Raw genomic sequence first — 9,172 nt, forward strand, 5'->3', positions numbered from 1 at the left:
CTGTTCTCTGTTCATATACCACATTTTCAAAGGAAAAGATGTTATGCTTAAGGAGAAAAAAAGTAGAGAAAAAAGTACCGCACACTTTTTTTTCTCTACTATTGACTTGACCTCACGGTCTGATTTACCAGCACCTCCACCCTCTTGACCAGAGTGCACACCATTACCCTCGTTTAAGGAGAAAAAAAGTCACCTGCAGAACAAAATTAATAAGATCTTGTGTACATGAACTATTATTTTCCAGATGGTATTGCAGCGCTTCCATTGCCAATGTATGCGGTATACAGGTGTATAGCGATATAACATCGCAGCAAAGCCAAGAAAAATTACTCTGCCATATTTTATTTGAAAAAGTTTTTAACACCTCCCTAGAGTCTTTAATATAACCTGGCAATTTCACCACAAGCGACTGCAAAATGGAATCCACCCATTCACATAAGTGTTCATTCATCGAGCCCATTCCCGACACTATTGGTCTCATTGCGGGCAAACCTTCTCCCTTATGAACTTTTGGCAGTCCATATAGAATTGGCAATTTTGGACAGGGAACATACAGGTAATCAGCTTGTTTTTTGCTGAGGACACCAAGGCTTATTCCTTCATTGACTATAGTATTAATTTCTTCATTGTATTTTTTTGAAGGATTATCTTTTAATTTTTTGTAAGTTTTTTCATCTGATAATAATTCTAACATTTTTCCTCTATAGTCCTTCACATTCATAACTACTATCATGCAACAAGGGGGTTGTCACTTCTTTTAATGACAATGTTTTTCATTTCTTTTAATTCCCTAAAGGCTTTTTTTTGTTTATATGAAAGATTATTTTGTTTTTTATCATAATTTTCTTCAATTTTCCTATCTTTTAATGATTTAAGATCTTTTTCTATCATTTCCTGGAATGTATCCATACATTCCACCCTTGATTGTATGGGGTAGAAGTATGGATTTTTAGTGGTAAATGTTAGCGACTGATTATCCTGTATGCCTCCTACCGCGCCCTGGGTAGATAAATCTTGTAAACACAAGAGCGCTAATTGTTCATGAAAGTCTAAATTTTCATATTCATTTTTCCCGTTTAATTTATTTCTTTGAGTTAGATCTTCTTCACTTGTTTCTTTATGGTTAAATTGCGGACGAATTTGTTCACATCCATGATAGTCATAAACAGATTGAATTCTGTGTCTGGCACAAAATTCAATCCCAAGGACAACACACTCAGCTGTTCTTTTGTTAACTCTTGTGATGATAAATTAATCACATTGCACTCAGTCACTTTTTCTGTTTCCCTTTGTATCTGGTGGATGTTTCTTATGTTTTCTTCCACCCCGTCTCTTCCGTTTTTTGTCGGCTTGTATGGACTTTTACTGTTCTCCCACATATTATTCTCAAGGGATACGTCCGATGCACTCAAATTCGCATCCGATGATTCGGCGTCAGATGAAAAAAATCCCACCTGAGTTTTATTGACCGATCTTCTGTGAGCTGAGCTGTTTTTCAAAATAGACCTGGGGGATTTAGAATTTTTATTTCCATGTCCCCAATCATAGACTTGATCTAGAGCATAGTCTTTTAAGTCTCTCTCAAATTTTAGTTTTTTTCGATCCATAATTTCACTTTCTAATTTGCTGACATTTCCTTTCATTTCTGTCATTGATGACTCAAATAGTGACAGATTTTTGTATTTATCCATAGTGACATTAATCTCTTCTATGTTTTTTTGGATCTCACCAAGCTTAGATACTTCGTGCTTGATCAATAGTCTCATGAGATTCAAGGAACTATTAGTCAGCACCTGATTCCACTCCTTCCAAAAATCCTCTGAGTATATCACAGTGGATATTTTTTGGATCCTTAGACCAGGTGGAATCATGTCCTTTGCTAAATAGTTGTGCAATGTAGTTTTGTCCCACCAGATTCTCATTTCATGCTTGGAAAATAAAATAATTGGAAGTAAAACTCATGTGAAGCCCCTAAGTGGTAATACTATATTACACGCAAGGAGTAGTCATCCAAGACATACGATAAAATCTATCCTGGTGGGGGAGTATACCAAGTTAAAAAGGAATTGTAGTGGGGAAATGGATAGAGATGAGGAATTTCACCATTTGAGGGCTAAATTAAAGAAGCGAGACTACCCCAATTGGACCCTGGATGGGGCACATAAATTAGTATGCAGTAAATCCAGAGATAATTTTCTTAGAACTAATATAGAAAATAATGAAGGTAAAGAAAAAAATAAAAGCAAACCATATGTCTGTTTCCAGTATAGTCCTCAATTTTCGGACATAAAAAACATAATCCTAAAAAGATTACCTATTTTACAGGAGGATGATGTGTTTTCCGAAATCTTAAAAGATGGACTGAATATAGTGGCAAGAAGAGCGCCGACAATTGGCAGTACATTATCCCCCTGCTCTCATATTCCCCAGGTGACATAAAAAACCTGGTTAGATTGTAAGGGTTTTTTTAGATGTGGTGTTACAGTATGTAGTACTTGTCGTAATGCTGTAACAAAAAATACTTTTCAAAACAAGGAGGAAACAAAATCCTATTTTATTAAGGATTTTATTAATTGTCATACCAATAATGTTGTTTATAAGTTTGACTGTACCTCCTGTAATGTCTCTTATATAGGATGCACCACCAGGAAATTAAAGGTGAGAATATCAGAGCATTTGAGAGATGTGGCCAGTATTAATGCTGGGAATCGTAATATATCAGCAGTTGCCAAACACTTTGCTATACATCACGCAGGAAGCACGTCTAGTATGAGGATTCAAGGAATTGAACATGTTAAAATGTCGCAGCGTGGAGGTGATGTTAAAAGACGGCTTCTCACCAGAGAAGCTTTCTGGATATATAATTTACAAACCAGATATCCATTAGGTCTCAACCGAAAAAATGAAATAATGTATCACTATTGTTAAATTGTATTATGTGTTTATATTTTAATATTTGTAAATGTATTTGATATTTTTGTACAGAATGAAGTGTTATATATATACTTATATATGCAAAGGGCAGAATTTCTGTTTAGGACCTGCAGTCCTGGTCAGGTGACTTGAACTGCTTTTGACATTGGTCCGAGCAATATATGAAAGAATTGAGACATTTACTAGGTCTCAACTAAAAAACTAAAATAATGTATTAATATTGCTAAATTGTATTATGCGTATATATTTTAACTTTTGTAAATTTACTTCATAGTTTTGTACAAAGCAATAGTTATATTTGTATATGCATAGGGTATAATTTCTGTTCAGGACTTGCAGCTCTGGTCAGGTGACTTGGACTGCTTTTGGCATTGGTCCAAGCACAATACAAAAGAATCAGTATGTGCCTGTTAGGATTATGCATTGATTAAGATCTGACACGATCGAAACGCATCGCATATTTCTTGTACCTAAGCATTTGCATACATGCAAGGAGTTATGGAATTGGAGGAATTGTAAGGAACAAATAAAGAAACATTGTTTTATGGAGCCAGAACGCCCTTTTTTTTTTTTGTTGCTGTATCTTCTCTCGTCGTGGTCCTGGACGAAGTTCCAAGCACCTGCGTCTGATCGGTGAGCTGGCTGAGGTTTATGTAACCATAAACTTTTCTTTTTTCAGTATATAACACGGCCCATGTAGTATATAGAACAGGCACGTAGTACATAGCACAGCCCACATAGCATATAACAGCCCACGTAGTACATAACATGGCCCACGTAGTATATAGAACAGCCATGTAGTATATCGCACAGCCCACATAGCATATAACAGCCCATATAGTATATAGCACAACTCACGTAGTATATAACACAGCCATGTAGTATATAGCACAGACATGTAGTATACAGCACAGCTCCCTCCTCCCAAGAATGGCCCTATAGTGCAATACTCACTGTTAAAGTTAGAAAAAAATTAAAAACACTCCTCACCTCTCAACGTGCCCACGCTGCTCCCTGCTCCGGTCTCGGCGGATGCCGCTGCACTGCCTGACACACAGCGAGTGCACGATGACATCATTGCGGACCCGCAGCGGCAGTGTCAGAGGCAGAGTAGGGAATGATGGGAGAAGGAGCATCAGGTGATGCTCTCTCCTCCATCATTTGCTTTGAACTTTACCGGCAGACGCTGGTATAGTTCAATGCGGTGGCGGGGGAGTTGGCGCTTGTGACAGGCGGGCCCCCCTGCCTCACAGAGGCCCCATAGCGGCTGCGTGATGTGCCGCTAGCTGAGGGCCCCTGGGGGAGCGGGGGCCCACCCTAGGCAGCTGCCTGCCCCTAAAACCAGCCCTGAATAGTCTCCCCTGTCTCACCAGGGCCCCAGCACTTGCCCAGGTACGCCGGGTGCTGACGCCGGCCCTGCTTCTGCCTAATCCTCCGGTACCTCGCTTATCTCCTGGTTATTGACCTTGGCACATTTGACTACTGTCCAGCGCCGTTCGCCTCCTATGCACCCTGGTGCCTGGCTCCTTCCCTGGCCACTCTCCCTCTGTCACATGGTTCAGGTCCTGGTTGCTACCCGGTGAGTTCTCTGCCTTTCCGCTCTTGGCCCCCTTACTGTGACAAGTAGTCTCCCAGCAGTAGTTACACCCAGGATCCTTGACACAATCACTTCCACTTCTGGGGCAGGGCCAGTTGTATGGCCCCCGCAAACCCAGCCAGCGGAGTCATCAAAAAAGCAGAATTGATTGCTGCATGACTTGGGGCTCAGACTGCTTGGCTGATTTGCAAGAGGGTGAGGTGCATGACATGCCCATGGTCCATTGTGCTAACTCTGCACTTTCAGCAGTGGACCAGCTGGAAGACAATGCAAAGGAACTGGAGGCCCTCTCAGCCATCCAATCTGAAACCACCTCAACATATTTTGGCCTCGCCATTTGTCCAGCAGTTCTCGGGCCTATGAGATTAACCAAATATTTTGTTCCCATTGGAGCTCACAATTTAAATTCACGATCATTATGTTTCTGTTGTTTTTTCCTGTGTGCACCAGAGGAAGGTGTTTCATTTGGGTACATAGCAGGCACAGAAAGACCTCTCCCTGCAGCAGCTACACCACTACAACCAGCAGCACCAGGGTAACATTCCCTATTTGATGCTCTTCTCTTTTTTTGAATCCAAAAAAGTGCACAGTAGAGAATAGAAAGTGCCCAGCAGATTATTATACTTGTAGGGTACTCTGAACTAGGCTTTGTTAGGGCACTCTCCACAAGGCTAATATGGTAGTCTTAATCAGGCTATATTAGGGTACCCTTCACCAGGCTGTATTAAGGCACTCTTCGCCAGACTAATAAGGTAGTCTGCACCAGGCTGTGTTAGGGTACTCTGCACCAGGCTGTTTCAGGGCACTCTGCACCAGCATACCTCCCAACTTTTGAAGAAGGCAAAGAGGGACAAAGGGAGCGGCATGCGCAGCAAATGTTAGGCCACACCCCTGACCACACCCATTTCACGCATAATAACACCCATATCCATGCCCAAACCACACCCATTTAGCACTGCTGAACACACTGTTTCATAAACAATAATTATAAACGGAAAAAAATATGGCCACACAGTGCTCCATACTATATAATGGCCACACATGATGCTCAATACTGTATAATGGCCACACAGTGCTGCATACTGTATAATGGCCCCACATGATGCTGCATACAGTATAATGGCCACTAACACATGATGCTCCATACTGTATAATGGCCACACAGTGCTCCCTACTGTATAATGACCACACATGAGAATGCCAGTGTACAGTCGGGGCTGTAGATGTGTCCCAGCAGCTCTGCTTAAAATGCAGGCAAAGATTTCACCACCTGTCGCTGTCCTCACTGCTGCCTCACAGATCCTGCACATTGCAATGTAGCCCAGCTCTGCGAACTCTGCATGCACTCAGACAGCACCACTATCCACTGGCTCCAGTCCATAACTGCTGTAGTATATAAAGGATCCATATGTAGTTATTTGCGGGTGTAGATTACGTTTTCAGTGATACTATTTTTTTTCTATTTGACTTTTCAATCATCATCTTTATTTTTTTGACATGTTATTTATTATTTTTAATGGTGTTTATCTTATTGGTTATGGTACAGGTCTTCCATTATTTTGTCATTCTTTATTTTACTTTTTTTAAATGTTATTCTTTTTTACAACCCCCAATGACCCCTGTACAGTAATATAGTTTTACAATTAGCTCCATATAGTAATTCTAGCTCCCATCCTGTTGTAATGTCCCATGTTCTGTAATTAAGTCCCCATGTTTGGGTTTAGCATACCTTTTGGAAAAATGTGTAATGTTTATTTTATTTATTAACTTTGTTGACAAACTTTTTGGTTTAAAATGTTCCCACCCTTGACAAAATAAGCTAAATAGCTAAATAAAGAGGTAAGTATTTATTTACACAGAAAGTAATTTGCAACAATAGTGAGCGAGTAGTATTGTTGTGGCGCCTATGACTATTAAACTGACTAGTCAAACAGTTGCAAAATCTTAATCTCTTATTTTTTTTACTTTTTTATTTTGATTTTTTTTTAATAATGACGCTTAACCAAAATAAAAGTTTTTATATGTAGGTTCATGACCAGTAATAAATATATTGCAACAATTGTAGGGTGCATGTGAAGGAAGGGCCAGGGGGTGCTAGAGTGGTAATCATGGCCGACATCAATCCCTGTATCACTCCTTGGGCCCCCTCCTGCATGCAGACACGTCTTCCATTCTGAGTACCTCGGTGCTGCTTCTCTACTCCATCAGGGCCTTCCCGCTACGGGTCAGTTACCTCTGCAGACGATTCCAAGAATAAAGAGTCACAATCCGGTTTCACTTCAACTTCAACATCTTTATTCAACAACGTCATCCAGGGCACACATGGTTACAGCATCAGGCATCGGTGTCTCTGACCCTTGCCTGTCGCTTAGCCTATGTTCGGAGCGGTCCGTACTATACGGTTCCGCAGTGTCCTTAATGTCCAGTATTTCTGTCCTCCGTGGGGGCATACCCTGCCGGTTCGCACCGGTTCTGAGAATGGCGGCCCTTGCAAAAATCTGCCACATCTCGGTGCACTTTCTTCCAAATGGCTCAACCTTCTTCTGTTCAGCAGCTGCACTATTCCTGCACTGCTGATCCTGCTGTTGCAGTGTTCTTTCTCTCACTCTCTCTCTTCTTAGTATCGGCCCCCTGGATATCTTTGCTGGGCCTTATCCTTCCTAAGGAACGTTACGGGGCACAAAGTACCTTGGGCTAGCCAGCCACAATATGAGCTGCATGGGCGCCCAGGCCACAACTGACTAAAACAGGAAGCTACACTATTACTTATCCCCATCATGTCCCTCCTTTTCTAACTAAACCTATCACTAGGTCTATGTTCTATAATGCCCCCATCTAATGGCCAACTTGGGGTACTACTCCCCCTAACACTATACAGACCCGGGGCACTTACTTTCCCTAACCAACATGTGTATAAACATGTAGACATATCTAAATATGCAGAGTAATAAGGTGTAGCAGTACTCTTGTGCATGAACACATTAATAATTCACATTAAACATTCTTAAAGGAGTTGAGGAGAAGAAGGAACAATAAAGCATTTCACATCCCCTACACATGGCATTTAGAGTAGACAATTAAAAAGGTAAACATAAAAAACGACCTTTTATAATTAAGGAGAGGAAAAAAAAGGAATGTATTTATATAATATTTCACTTCCCAAAATGAAGCAAATGTTTCATGACGTGTGTCCCGTGCAGCTCGTGAGGAAGCCCACGCAAAACGCTCGTCGGGGCTGCACTGGACACACGTTGGCAGGCAGTATTATGGGTAAGCTGAGCATCTTCTATGATACTGTTTCCCCTGGGTTCTGAGACATGTGGAAACTAGCATTCACTCTTGTATCTTTATTCTTGCTGTATATCCTTTTGACCTGGGGTTCTTCTATATATACTGCACCTTAGATGCACTATGCACTTTTGAGTATGTTTATGTAAGGAGGTGGCGGAGGATCTCAGTGCTCCCTCTCTCCTTCCTTTGTGGTGCCAAGCACTTAATATAAACATGTTCTTAATATATTGTGCTAACGTTGTTCCTACTGTAAATGCCTTATAATTCCATTGAACTGCCTCATATTGACCTGATGTATTTGCCATGCGCGATCGTATGTAAATGTGTCTATATCCTTTCATTGAGGGGAGTTCCCCTTTAAATCCTCTATGTCTTTATTGTTGTGCTGTGTTTGCCCTGTATATTGTGCTGTGTCATTGTATTGAGTTAGGGAAACGGAGGAGTTAAGGATGTGGGCTGGGCCAGTAGCAGCAGAAGGCAGCAGGAAGCTGCTGCTCATCAGTAGCCCAGACACGTTGGCCCAGGGCAGACGTATAATACAGATGGGGCATTGCCAGACTCTTGGATGGGCGAGATCTGCTGCCCCAAGCTCAAAAAGACTCCAGGAACTAACGAAGGACTCAAGGACTTAACAGGACTGAAGGACCACAACATGGGTCCCAGGACTCTGGAAGGGCCCCCGCTGAATTGGATTTAAGCGCCCAGATCCCAGTGAGTGGACTTCTGCAAACTTCGGCTGCTGCAGTCATCGTGGGTATGGCCGTAGCAAGTGTCAGGGAGAGAGCAGCAAGCCAGTGTTGAAATTGTCTTTTTGTCTACCTATCATTCTCATTCATTAAAAGTTATTTCCCTGTTGGAAAGCAGCTGCAGTCTTCAACTCTCCTTGCCTGGACTAAATTGACCAGAGGAAGAGAAAGGTACAGTGTCTTGTGAAAGTATTTGCCCCCCCTGGAACTTTTCAATCTTTTCCCACATATCATGCTTCAAACATAAAGATGCCAAATGTAAATTTTGGTGAAGAATCAACAACAAGTGGAACACAATTGTGAAGTTGAATGAAATTTACTGGTTATTTTAAATTTTTGTGGAAATTCAAAAACTGAAAAGTGGGGCGTGCAATATTATTTGGCCCCTTTACTTTCAGTGCAGCAAATTCACTCCAGAAGTTCATTGAGGATCTCTGAATGATCCAATGTTGTCCTAAATGCCTAATGATGATAAATATAATTCACCTGTGTGTAATCAAGTCTCCGTATAAATGCACCTGCTCTGTGATAGTCTCAGGGTTCTGTTTGAAGCACAGAGAGCATCATAAAGACCAAGGAACACAACAGGCAGGTCCGTGATACT

Source organism: Ranitomeya variabilis, chromosome 2 (genome assembly GCF_051348905.1).
Source record: "Ranitomeya variabilis isolate aRanVar5 chromosome 2, aRanVar5.hap1, whole genome shotgun sequence".
Lineage (NCBI taxonomy): Eukaryota > Metazoa > Chordata > Amphibia > Anura > Dendrobatidae > Ranitomeya > Ranitomeya variabilis.